Genomic DNA, 14,906 nt, shown 5'->3' on the forward strand with positions numbered 1-14,906 from the left:
AACCAGATGTCTTTAATGAAATGTATTTGATTAACTCACTAGCAAGAGTAAACACCTTGATAAAAACAATTTTTTGCCTGTTTGCTTGTCTGGTCATGTTTGCATTAACACGATGCCGCAATCTCGCTAGGAGTTAACATTTTAGCAAATTTACCGCAAGGTCAGACTGTGCATTCTTCAAAGAAACTGTAAAAAACTCAAGAGCTACATCTCAGACTCTATAAGCTTCAGTTAACATGTTAAATGTTAAAGTTCATGAGAGTATAATTAGCAAAAGACAAGTGAAACTTGTTTGGAAAGGCTGCCAGGGGAAAGCCTCTTCTCTTGAAAAAGAACATGGCAGCATGGCTTAGGTTTGCAAAAGTTTTATGTGAACAGATCATAAGACTTCTGGAACAATGTTCTTTGGACAGACAAGACCAAAGTGGAGACGTCTGGCCATAATGCACAGCACTTTATTTGGAAAAAACCAAACACAGCACATCATCACAAACACAAACTAACTGACAAGAGGGCGGATAATTTGGGCTTGTTTTACAGCCAAAGGAACAGAGCACCTTATAGTCACTGAGCCAACCATGAACCTCTCTTTTTACCAAGGTATTCTAGGGTCAAATGTGAGGCCATCTTGCTGACAGCAGAATCTTGGATGACAAAGGGTCTTAGAACAGGACAATGATCGAACAACAGAAAAGAAAAAAGAACCAAGATGTTGCACCAGCCCAGACCTCAGCCCACTTGAAATGCAGCAGGACTTTAGGAGAGCTGTGCATAAATTAATGTCTGCAAACCTCAATGAATTGAAGCAGCACTGTAAAAAAGGAAAAAAAGGGTCTGAAATTCTTCTACAGGGAGAGTGATAAAGTCATACAGACAATCATTACCTATTGCTTCTAAAAGTGATTTTATAAACTACTGAATTATGTGTTGTACTTTTGTGTAGTTTTATACAAGGTAAATTCAGACATTAATCCATAGCATCACACTGGATGTGAAAAGGACATTCAAATTAAGCCAACAAAGCCAGCTTTGTTCTCGTGTTGAAAGACAGTTTTTATTGGAATCTGATGATAGCTAACTTTGCACTCTTACTGAAAACAAGACAATTTTGTGATATATGCACTCGCTAAAGTGGACATTTCAGTGGTTTCAATGCAAAACAAAAAGCAATCATGTCCTTCTTGTATTTATTGAAGATATAATTTAAGTAAGTGGCTAAGGAGCCTTTTGAAGAAAAGTTACAAGGTCAAGGTCAGGTACAGCTTCAAGTGGGAAATGAATGGTGGAGGGTTGAATAGCTATGTATTGCACTGGATGTACAAACATAAAAGATTGCAGATACATTTAAAAATATGATTACGTTCCAATGACTTTTTAAACCATGGACATTGAAAATCCAAAGCAGCAGGAAAAGAGTCAAAACATTTAAGTACAAGTACAATTATTTATCTTGATCTTATAAAATTAACACCTAATTTTGTCTCAGAGACTCTGTTATCCCATCGTGAACATGACATTTCTTCTTTCCACAAGTATACTACTTTCAATTCCCTTCCAGGTATGAATCATGATTTTAAAAAAAGATTTTACCTTGACTTTCTTGTGTGGAAAAAATCTTTTCAGAAGACTTGGCAGTGCCTATTCTTAAGAACAAATTAATATTCAGAGCACTAACAAGATACTTAACCATGTAGTCTTCATTGAATTCAAAGGGTTTATACTTTATTTAATTTCTGCAAGTGGAGAGCTCAACACACCATCTAGCACAAGATATATTACATGAATGGTAAACAAGTGTTATATATAATACATTTATTACCATCTAAAAGTATATTGTTCAGTCAGTACTGGGTTGGTAACGTTCTTGCATCATGTGATGCAGTGACTATTAAAATTGTATAGGAGTACAGCAAAAACCTTTTATGACCTCTACTACCTTCAAACCTGTACAAATAACAGCACAGTGTCTTTGCTTCTAACATTCATAACACGAAACAGTTTGGTTTTCAGATGCTGTCGATACCCTTTAAATTTTCAAACGAGCATCAAAACAACAGCAACACAGTGACAAGTCGTGATTAAAACCATAGCAGACTGCACCAGTGTTTAAGTGTGACCTCTCAAGCACAGACACAGCTGTTTTTCTAGAGGAGAGTAGGAGTAAGACAAGAGAACCCTTCTTGACCTGCCAGGAGAAAATCAAGCATCGGTCCAAACTTTGATTATCCATCATTTCACAGAAGGTATAACAACTTCCCTACACCCACTTATGCACTGAGAGGACAACTGGATCTAATTAGGAACAGAATTTGACAAGTAAAACAACTGTTAGTCAATGAAATGGAAAGTTACAGAACAGTGTCTCCTGTTATCTAAGCCTACACAAGCTTTATTTGGGATAGACTGTCATACAGACACAGTAGTCTAGTTCTGATTACGTTTTACCCAAGGGAAGAGAAAACATGTTTGTAACTGGTTATTTACTGGATATCATCATATATTTTACATAATATACATGGAGATTTTATTGTCTGACTCTAGAGAGACTGCTAAATATTGAAAGGTTTCAGGAGGAACAACAGTGCTGGAAAAGCAATGTTTTTCTCACAGTTGTGGCTCACTTCCACTGCACTGGACTTCATGAAACGGTGTATATGAGTTAAAGTTCTGACTTTCAGAAGGTGTTCACATCCACCGAATGTAAACAATTGAGGAGTCAAAGGCTTTTTTTTTTTTTTTACCCTTGAGGTGTGTGTTTATAAAAAGGACAGTGATTTCTACATGGCTCACTGAATATGGACGCCCTTAAAGTGAACCTAAAAGGTGACATAATTGCCTCGTCTGTGACATTCAGAATCACTCTGAATAGTGATAAACTATTTTTAAAACGCATATGGCTGCCAACTTCTCCCACTGATGTCCACTGGGTAGCAACAGGGTTAGGATTGGGTTCAAGTGAAATGGCCTTGGAAATCTTTTATTTAATCTCTTATTAGCTTCAGTTTTGCCAAAACCCTAAAGAGACAAACAGGAAAATGGCATTGTCACATTTTTCTTTCTTTCTTTATTGTTTTGATTGCAAGCCATATCTGACTTAATTTTAATCACAAACTGTAGCTCCTGTGGTGTTTTTCATTTAATTGTCAGAAGTTTACTCTTGATTAGCAATTTGCAACAGCAGATGCAAATGCACACATAGCATTCTTGGAAACAACAAATATTTCCACATAGCACAACATTTAGAGCTCGCACTGAGCGAAGCGTAGCTTTTTACAAAGAGGGAAGCGAGTTGGTATGGAAGATGATTTCCAGTTGCATTTATTTGATTCGATGTGTCACAACAGTCCACATTACTGTCATTGTAAACAAAGGAGACTGGAGGGGCAGTGGGCTCAATGAATATGCACTCCTGACACTGCTTGTTTCACATAAATCAAAAGAAATCAATGCCAGATTGAGGATTGTGGCCTCTGTTGTGCAAATGAAGCCTGGCTCCTGAGTAAGATAATAAATCCCTGCCACATTATTTCAGCTTTTGAAGAATGGGGCAACATGATGGAGGGTGGCTGCACGTGGCAGCAGTGGGAATATATCTAGCTGTGAACACCTCTAATAAAACACAAGAAAGGCCTTTGATACGCTGGAGTAACACTTCACTTGCTATACATCAGGAATCACTGTCCAATTTATTTTTATAATTTATTATTATTATTAATGATAATAATTTTTATTTAAAAGCGCCTTTCAACACAACCAAGGACACTTAACAATAGAATAAAACACAGTAAAAAATGACAAAAAGAAAAACAAGTTAAAAAAAAGGGGAAATTCAGCATTAATGGGAATTCATAATTTTCCCATAATTTTCCTTCCATTGACTTTGATAGACCAAACTACTCTGTCATGTCTTTGATGTGGCTCAGTTATGTATGAACCACCAGGATTGCTGGAGTTCCAGTCAGGACTGCATGGGGTTTGCCATCAAAATTCAAGCAGGTTTTAGACTCTGACAAATATGGGATCAGTGTCAAAAGTGAGTTATGCCAAAGGGCTGGATTGATGCAGAGGGGGGAAATGACTTGACACTCCTGGCCCCTCTATATCTTTGTACCCTGGGCCCAGGAGCAAGTGATGGCAAGAATACAAAAAAAGAAAACTCTGCTCTAGTACATGCCAACAACCACCTCAGCATCTATTTCACCGTGTGGCCCTCTGCACCTCTTGATTGCTACCCAAGACCATTAGATCACCTTGGTTCCATCCTGTTCCATTGCACAGCACGTCCTCTCAGTCACCCACCAATGTTCTTGGCCAAGGGAAAGTAATGAATCAGAACCTCATTCCATTTTCATTTGCAAGATCAAGACTACTTTCTTAGATTTAAATTTCACGGCAGATATGAGGTTGAGGCCTTAAACGTCACAGTTCCACTGTGATTCCATTCATATAAAATACTAGAAATGTGTCCTGTTTGGATGTGTGAGTGTGCTTATGTGGAAGTATTGCTGCCCTGATTGCGTTATATTCTGTCAAATAAGTACACGTTGTGTGTTTTCTGTGTTCAGTTTTACAGAATAAAACTGCATGCCGATCTTGTGATACTTTTCAACTCCCGAAGTGGAAATTGTCAGACCTATTGTGATTTAACTTAATAGGAAAATCCTGTTCCACATGGTGTTTACATTACATTGCCGACCCCCTATATGCAATTAGCTAATCTCCATGAATATATTTAAATATCTAGCTCTGGAATAAACATCATCTACATCCAGCCTTAGTAAGTCAGATCTGGCACATTGTCTGCGGACTGAATTAGTATGCAGAGTTAACATATCTGAGTTTTGTTGTTCACTCAAAGCCCCCACCGCTGTTATCAGCAGTCACTCAATGGCGCTGTTGCTGACAAATTCCGAGAACTGTGAAATCACTGAAAGTTCACAACAGAAGCAGCTGCCATGTTTATTTCATTGTATTTCTTCACCCCACCCATCCCTACCCATCTATTCTACGCTGAAATGTTTGCCTCAAAGGCATCGCCGTTGAAAAGTCTCCCGTTTCTGCTGCCTCTCACTTCAATTTGGGCACTTAGCATTCAGCGGAAAGTTAGAAAAGAGGGGATTGTTATACCTGGCACAAATATTGACAAGTGCTATTGTAGTTCTATAAGCCTTATGATTTGAATACACATGGGAGGATATACTGTATTACACACTGAACACAAATGCACAAGTGTCAAAATGAATTCATTTCAAGGAGAGGGTGATTTAAAGTACAGTGTGTTTGCTTAATACAAATTTCAAACTGGTTAAAAGCAAGAAGAGTTTTCACTACAACCTTGAATGACATTGTTTTGAGACAGCACGTAACTGCATTGACACTGTGGCATTTTAAGCCCATTATGTACATTAAATTCAGCTAATGTGTAGGTGTTATCATTATCGTTTGAAATGTAAAGCTGAAACTTCAGTGTCGCATTTTTTGTCCTTAATAGTGCTTCACGCACAGTCTTATGGATGGTTTAATGGGATTTTAAAATAAAGGCCTCATGGCATTGTCGAAAGCTTCTTGCTATGTCACGATGTTATGAATTCCAAAAAGCTTTTTCCTATCATTTTCATTTGCTGTTCTCCCACTCTCCTCTCCTGCCTTGACATCCACCCCCAAATCATCTTCTTCCACCACACAATCTGTCACCCCTTTTCCCTTTCCCTGCCTCCTCCTCCTCTCTAGTTCCTAATGGGTCCAAATAGAGAGTGACAAGTCTTCCTGTTCCTCTACAAAATTCATGATTAATGTTTCATTAATCATGGATTTTTAAAAAAAAAAACATTCAGTTCCCTGGGGCTTTCTTCTATACAAAAAATAAATTAATAAATTAGCCAAGTGCACACAACCACTGAGAGACATTGCTTTTTCCTTGCCATCCTTTCTTATCGCTCAAATAATGGTCATTGTTTATGGCACCGCTGCACTCAAAGGTGCTTTCAGGAGAAGACTATAAAGTGAGCCGGTGCTCTACAGTTTTATGAGTTGCCTAAATGTTGTATCTTGTCTTGTCAAGGACAAGAGACTTTACACCTTTGAATACTTATTTTTTATTTGAACTGTTTAGAAAAGATTATACACTATACCAATATTACATGTCAAAGACTGGAATATGTGAGACTGACTAAGTATGGTGCATTAATGTTTAAGCAGTATTGTGGGCTCTGTTGATGGGTTATCTGTTGAGGTTCATGATGTATAATCATGAAACTATATTACAATGGAGATTCCTGAAACACTGAAACTCACAGGAGAAAAGAAAAGAATATTCATTTAAAATTAATTCTTAATAAAATATGGTGCTGTGCAAAAGTAATTTAGGAAAAAAAAGTAATTTTTTTTGCTATGAAAATTGTGAAGAGGTGCAGCAAATTATTGAAACATGTGCAAACATATCATAACCAACCTGAAAGTCAGTGTTTAGTATGGCCACCGTCATTCTTCAACACAGGCTGAACTCTCTTAGTCAAGCGTTCTTGTCATTTCTTTAATTAGTCTTCAGGAATAGTTCTCCAGACTTTTTGAAGGATATTCAAAACACTTCAATGTTGGCTGCCTTTTATTGTGTCTTTCAAGAAAATCCCAAACATGTTTAATAATGTTGAGTTGTGTTCTCATTCCATGACTGATGACATGATAGTGTTCCATTGTGTTATATCCAGGTTTATATAAAGTATGGTTTTACTGAATTGGTAGCAGTGTTGTGTGTAACACATTCCAAAGTAGCACATTAGTGTACATTACTGTAATCACATTACATTTTTCAGTAAAGCAATAATGTAACGCATTACTTTACTAAATTCAGCGATTCCAGCTTAGAGTTATTTACTAGTTTACAGATATTTGCGTTACACAGGTTTTTAAGTTGTCTGCACGCAGGGCGGATATGGACATTACTTTTATTTTTATTGCACAAAAGGACAAGGGCACAATGCTGAATTACAAACTGCGTTCAGGACAGAAACAACTGGGTTGTATGGAAGCCCGTAACTCTAAATTTCGAGTTATTTTCTCGAAATTTGCAGTTATTAACTCAAAATTTTGAAAAGTATCTCCAAATTGCGAGTTAGCACTGCCAATCAGTAATCTACATGAATGACGTCATTTTCTTGTTACCCGGAAGCTGAAGCCCTCAGCTACAAATGCTACAGCTAAGCTGTAGCTAAGTATTACAGCTAGCCATAAATGCACAAATTGCTGATTATTTTCAGCGTGGCTTCACAAATGATGAAATCCTTGTGTTGCTAGCTGAATCACATGGCGTTACTATCAGCAAACGTACTCGTGAAAGCGCCGATTTGTTGCGATCCGGTTTTGATCTACGTAGATTACTGATTGGCAGAGCTAACTCGAAATTTCGAGTTACTTTTCTCAAAACTTTGAGTTAATAAGTCGAAATGGATGCTTTATTTTTTTTTTTAGTGGCGGAAACGGGCTTCCATAGAGTTGTATTGCTAACAAAAAACTTTTGCTTTTTGCAAGCATATGCACAGTCAACGTGCTAACTCAAAACTAGCCAAGATCCCAAACTGATGTTAAAACTGTGTGTATACAAACTCCAGCCCATCTGCCAGACCCTGAACTTCAACAGCAAACAAAGGTCACAAAGACAGTGATGAGCTATCAACCTTTTTACAGTGGAATCAGAGTGGCGATTGCTCAGTGTTAATTGTGTTAATTTTGTTAATTATTTAATTTATTGTTGGTTTTATTTTCATACATAAGAATTTGTGTTGTTGTCTGGAACTGGTAATTATTTGACAATGCATTATAGTAAGTGATCTTTAAGTAGTAAGTTTCAATGAAAGTAATATGCTGGGGTCCAATTCTGGTGTAATTTAAAGTACCTCAGCCTTTCCCCCCCGTTTCCCTTCCTTAATAATGGCTTCTTGACAGTCAACCTTCATTTGAGACCATTTCTTAAGAGGTTTTTGCAAACAGTAGATGGATCAACTGAAAGGGCTGATGCATCTCTCAGGTTCTGTGTCAGGTCTTTGATGGATTTTTTTTCCCTGTTTCTTAAGGATATGACTTTCAGATACGGTTCATCTGCAGTAGATAGACAAATGATGTCTTTTTGCAACATGCTGCTAGTAATAAAGTGCCTGAAGATATTATTTAAAATAGTTTTTAGGGGCTCATCCCTTGAGTTTGGTTTGAATTTTTCTTATGGATGATTCACAGGTCAGTGTCAAGTGTCATAACCATCAAACATTCTTCCTCAGGTACAAGAACTGGACTGAAAATGAAAGAAGGCGAAAAAGCAGCAAATGTCCAAAGAAAATATTTGAAAAATTTTCAGAAGGTCTTGAGCACTATTGCTTTGTTCAGTTGTTTGTTTGTATTCAAACAAATTTACTTTGATACAGAATATACAGAAGATCATTTAGCAAAGAAAAGAAAAAATGCAATACAAAATAAAGCATTTCCATATGGATTCACCTGTTCTGATTCAGTTACATTTTGAAAAGGAGTGGGAAGAAGTGCACACTTATTTAATCCCACCCCTTCGACACAAGTTATCGGTTAATACTTATTCAGCTTCCTTACTGATATAAACTGCAGTAATAATAACATGTTTCTAATGCAATATATTTGCATATAAAGTACAAATCATATCATTATGTTTTTGTGACTCAATAACTTTGCCTCTAGACAACAAGCCAAATCCACCATAGCTTTGAAGTTACAAAAACATCTTAATTTATAACTTCCTTCCCTCAAAAACAAACATGCTTTTAATATTACCTGGTAGTTTATTCTTTTTTTGCTCTGAACAGAACTGTGCTGTTTGGAATTCCACTAGATCTGCTGTTTCAGACTGCAAGAATAGTGAGTATGATCCCTATAGCCTGCACAGTGGATGGTGCAAACTATTTTTTTTTGAAGAATAAAAAGTAAATGTAATGTGCTTTTATAGTTATTACCCCAGACCTGCACAATAGCTTAAGTAAGGTGAAACCAGTGAACAGTAGAGAATATGGAGTGATGTACAGTCTAATACCTGCTTTGCCTTGTTTAATATTGCAATGCTTCTTGATACTTTAGAATGAATATATATTATATGTGCTCTCCAGTTAGACTCTCATCTCCTACTACCCCGGGAATTCTATTTTCATTGACTCTTTCAATATCAGCACCATTTATGTTAATATTTACATTTGTACTTCATTAGTCATCTCATCCAATAAATGGTGCAGATCATTACAAGAGCAGAAAATGTTTGCATTATCAGCAAATGGTACCATTTTTAATACTTTGGACACTTTACAAATGTCATTGATGTACAAGTTAAATGATTTAGGGCCCAAAACTGACCCCTGGGGTACACCACAAGCAATGTCCATACATAAGTAGCAACAACCATTTCATTTCACAAACTGCTTCCTGACTCTTAAATAACTCCAAACTTAATTTAAAACTACTTTCCTAACAATATAACGTTACAGTTTTCCTATTAATAGATCATAATCTATTGTGTCAAATGCCTATGAATAACCCCACCACATATTGCTTTTTGTCTATGTATTCTATTGAATCTAAAAGTGCCAGTGATCTTAAGCTGCTTGAGCTGAACCCATACTGACGCTCGATGAGTAGTTTATGTTTATCTACAAATTTTTCCCGTCAGTTGTTACACAGTTATCCAAGAGACAGGCCTGTAGTTTGTGAAATGGTCTTTGTTGCCAGATTTGTATAGAGGTGTAACTTTGGCTATTTTCATTCATTCTGGAAAAAGACCAGTTTGAAATGATAAATTATTTAAAATAGCCTCAATGGCTTTTTTTTAGCCACTACCATATCATTGTCATTACAATATAAGAATTTGCTTATTTTTACATTTTTTAACAATTTCAAAAACGTCATTTTCACCCACAGCTGTGAGGAACAGGATTTCTATTTTTCTTCTGCTATCCCAGGATCAGTGATTGTTTTTGCTAAATCAGGTCCAACAGTTACAAATAATTTATTAATGCTGTTTGCCACAGCATCCATATTATATTCCTCATGGTCACTGTCAATGAAATACTTGGGGTAGCTGTTTAGTTTAGCCCCACATTTTATTTTTAACACTGTTCAGTATTTCCTATATTCCTTTAATATTATTTCTATTATTATATAATAGTTTCTAATAGTTGCTCAGAGTCAATTTAAAAGTTACATGAAAGTTTGGCTCCATGGAAGGAACAAATGTAAAGAAATGAGAGGTAGATCAAGACTTTTGCACAACACTATGTTTTCAAGAGTAACACTGACAGAAGAAAGACACACTTGCTCATCAGCCACTATTTATAGTATACAACTGCAAATGAAATCAACAAATGAAACAGCACTGTCTCATGTCACGAAAAATGTTTAGGCATGTATTGTAGATTGTGTCATCGAAGTAACATATACCTCAAGGACTGAAGATACCTTCCATAAGTGATGATCGTAATTCCAGTTCAGCTATTTGAAGCCAGCGACCTGTGGCCTGATCTTGAGAATTATTGGTCCTATTGGAGTTTGCCAGTTCGGTAATTAACTGTGCAGAACAGGGTGACTTTAAAGGTTGGCCTCAAAATGTATCCAATGAATTTGATTGATGCATAACTCCCTGAAAGTCCTTGCAGTTTTTCCTCTTGTATAAAAAAAGTTAAAGAAGTAATAAAACCTTGTTCTGTCTGTTATTAGCTCAACACCATGACTTCATATCTGCTCTTTTTTTATCCCTTGTCTGTACATGCAACTGACAAGACGAGCTTGGACGAATTGTGTGTAGCATTGAGAATGTGATTTACTAAGGAATCACTGACTTTTCTAAAATTAAGTATATTGGTATGGCTTTTTATATGTGGTTTATTAAATTAAATAGTTTTAAAAAAAACTATCTAAATATTTACATTAGGCTGCACTGAACACAAGTTCTCTGATTCATGTTACACTTTATGGCATATTTCTAACAAATCCAGAGCAGTAACTCTATGTGAGCACTGCTGTTGATGCTTGCTTAGAAAGTGATATTCACTGTGAGGATAATCATTGCCCTGCTTCCACTTCAATTTTACTGAGCCTTCTTTCAGATTAGTGCTAATATCCAAGGGGTCAGTCTTGTTAGAATTTGAAGCTATTGATCAAGACCACCTTATCTGCTAGGCTGCATGCGTTTCCCTTCATTTTTATTGCTCCTGCTTCTGCCTTGTGATCACAAAGCCTGTAATGAGAAAATCTTATATTAGTTACTGCAGGCAGATTCAGCAGGTGCTGGTACTGCAATAAAGGCAGCCATAAGATGAGAGTGTTTCCATACATGCACTATGATATCACATAATATTGATATTTTTTCTCACTTGACTTTTCTCCTATTGGCATTGCTTTTTTGATAAAGATGGTTGCACTTATTGGCTGACTGTTGAAGCATTGGCTCCTTTTGTAAGACTCAAACATCCATCCATCCATTTTCTTCTGCTTATCCGGGGCCTGGTCGCAGGGGCAGCAGCCTAAGCAAAGAAGCCCAGACCTCCCTCTTCCCAGTCACCTCCTCTAGCATGTCAAGGGGAACACCAAGGCTTTCCCTGACTAGATGAGAGATATAATTTCTTCAGCGTTCCAGGTTCTGCCCCAGGGCCTCTTCCCAGTGGGACATGCCCAGAACACCTCATTCAGGTGCTCATTCTGGCTCCTTTCAATGTGGAGGAGTAGCGGCTCTACTCTGATCCCCTTTTGAATAGCTGAAGTCCTCACCCTATTTCCAAGGGAGAGGCCAGCCACCCTTTAGAGAAAGCTCCGCAATCTCGTTCTTTCATTACTCCCCAGAGCTCGTGACCAATGGTGAGTGTGGGGACGTAGATCGACCGGTAAATCGAGAGCTTGGCTTTTACACTCAGCTCTCTTTTCACCACAACGCACTGGTACAGCATCCGGTTCATGCAGCCACACCACCAATCCGTTTATCGATCTGCTGAGGTGCCATAAACAAAGAATAGCAAAATAAAGTTGTATTCAAAAGAAGCTTCTCACTTCATATTCTGGTTAAGGATTGCAGTCTAACTTTAACCAGACAGATGATCAGCAGTTTGCTGTGAGCATTTGTCCTCATTTGGGTACTCAGAAGTGAGAGTGCAGCTTCGAGCCAATAAATGTGTTCTTACATAATGCGCTAACTTGGTGAGAAAGTTTAAAAGAATGCATGAATCATGCCCATGTTAACAAAAAAACAAATCAAAGAATTAAAGTTCTCTAAAAACAGATTAAATAAAGAATAAAAAAATGTTGAGAGGTTAGCATGTAACAAGTCTCAGAAGCGTACATGTTTACCCTGGAGACTCCATTAGAGGCTATGAAGCAAATCTTAATGTTTGAAAGCAGATGTCTTACAATGGTAGAAAGTGTCTTAGTGCTCTTGCTGTGCTGGGATATGGGAGGCTGTCATGAACAAAGAATCTCTGTTCGGCTAATATGGTCTACTGCAGCTGTTAACTGGAGTTTAATAATGGTCCACACAACAAGCATCCTGGAAGAGTATCACAGTTAATGGACCCCGACTGCCACTATAAGCAGTTTTTTTTTTTCTGTGAATCAATGAAAGCTGAAAGACTGTGTCATCACACTGAAACATGCACTCATCTCACTGCACAAATGAATGAATGTTAAACATGTCTCCGTGTCTGTTTCTTTTTTTTCCTTTTAGTTCAGAAACACGTGTCTGCTTTCCTTTCATGCTTGACTTCCATGCTCATTTTGGGGGGTAGTATCAGCACTTCACAAAGAAGGGAATGAGCATCCACTGATTATCTGAAAGATAGGGCAAAACAGTACAGATGCTCTTTCAGTTATCAAATAATGAAATGTCACATAGACGTGATCTTTTCAATGGTTTCAGCGGCATCAATAATGCAAGTGCACGGATGTTGAAACAGCGGCATGCTACAGTAAACTCATTGAAACTTATTAGGCCTCTTTGAATGATTTGGATGATAAACATCATCTTTTGTCAGTGTTCCTACCAAATAAATCTATTTCAAACTCTCAACGCTTTTGATTGTAAAGAGGTTTTTTTCTTCATTTGTGTGACTGACATTTAATTATGTTTTTTGTACTAATATTTTTTCTCTCGTTTCAAACTCTTGAATTCATCCTTTTCTGCGTTTCCCTCATAATAGAAAAAAGTTGTTCGACGTCCTGTTATGACAATCTGGCGAGGCGACCCAATTGTAAATGTTGTGTTGACAAATTAATTCTCAACACTCGATGCAGTGTTTGGTTCATACTCCTTTACTCAGAGATATAATGATCACAATTATTGTACAGTACATCCAGTCCAAAAAAGGGGGAAAAAAGGCATTGTAGCAGAGGCCGGCACTGCATGTCAAGTCTAGAACATACAGTAGGTGCAAAAATAATCCAAATGATGGTGGTAGATTGGTGTAAGGTGAGTGCAGCGCTGTACAAAAATGAATACAAACTGGGTTTCATGCACTGAACAAAGCGTTTAAAGCTTGAATCTACTGTGAAAGCAAGAAATAGCAGAAACGTATTGTGAAAATAAAATGAAATAAAATAAAATAAAGAAGATCATAGCCTTTTTTTTAGCTAAGCTTAGTTCTACAGTGTGGACAGCAAATGGCTTTAAACTTTCAACGTACTACACAAAATGTGAATCGCTAAGCAGCAGATTTCTTTCACAATAAATACAGGATATTTTGACCACATTGTTTGTTAAATATCAAAACACCAAATGACAAAATATCTTTTGGTGAATGATGTGCATTCCTCTGCTGGACTTTCAGGGACCTGGACAATCTATACCAAGAAACATTGGCATACTTGTTGTTTCTGTTTGTGTGTCAGTCCTTTATTACAACCTTGCAGCATTGTATGTTTTCTGCACATTATCCCTGTGCTTGTGTGGATTGCCATTGTAAACATGCTAGGTTAATGCTGCCTATGTAAGCCCCGGAGCCTCTTGCAGAGTTTCACTTCCCGGTTAATGAAAGGTTAAAAAACAATGTAAATTTATAACATAATCAGATCTGTCCAAATGTTGTTTTGGTTTTGTTAATTACAATTAGATTTTTGTTGTTCCATTAGCATTTTGCTGCAGTTGTTTTTGTTTTATCTTGTATTCTGTTAAAACAGCAACTTTAAGTTTTGGCTCTTTTTAGGTCAACAAACACATCGGCCGCTTAAACTTTTTTTTTTTTTGTAGCCACGAGTTGAAAATGTTCTTTATATGATTCATTGGCCTCTATAATTAACTTCCACTATAAGTTGTCCCGAATTACTGACTGCAGAACCTTTCCTTTCCATTTTAATTAACCAAGGCTTAAAGAGAGAGCGGGAAAGTGAGAGAGGAGAGAAATGAGAGTGAAAGAATGAAAGAGATCAGATCTTAAGTAACTGGCAGCTGCTTTGACAGAAAATTAGATTAATTTTCTGCTGAGAGCAATCACTGTGATTTGAACTGATTAGTTCTAGGAAGATTTCTGAGGAAGCACCAGTTGTGTGTGCTTTAAGAAGAGCAACACACATTTACCCCGCCAAATCAAACAGGTGCTTTTCCATGTTGGGCATCTGTCATGTCTCTAGATTTTCCATCTACAAGCGACGACAGTTTCACTGAATCATTCTTTAAAACGGTTGAAGTGATTAAAAGGATTTTGTTGTTGTTCCTTGCTGGAGACAGGATTCAGATTGTGCAGAATGTGGGCAGGGCTAATACCATATGACTTAACGAGCGGTTTCAAAATAAAGGACACTTGAAGCTCAAACATGGTTGACAAACGGCTGGTCCATGCTTGCAGCTGTAAACTTGAATAAATTTGACAGTTTCTCAGTCAGAATATCTGGCTGAAGCCTTCAGCTGACTCACTGTTAATGAA

The sequence above is a fragment of the Oreochromis niloticus genome, linkage group LG14 (genome assembly GCF_001858045.2).
Source record: "Oreochromis niloticus isolate F11D_XX linkage group LG14, O_niloticus_UMD_NMBU, whole genome shotgun sequence".
NCBI lineage: Eukaryota > Metazoa > Chordata > Actinopteri > Cichliformes > Cichlidae > Oreochromis > Oreochromis niloticus.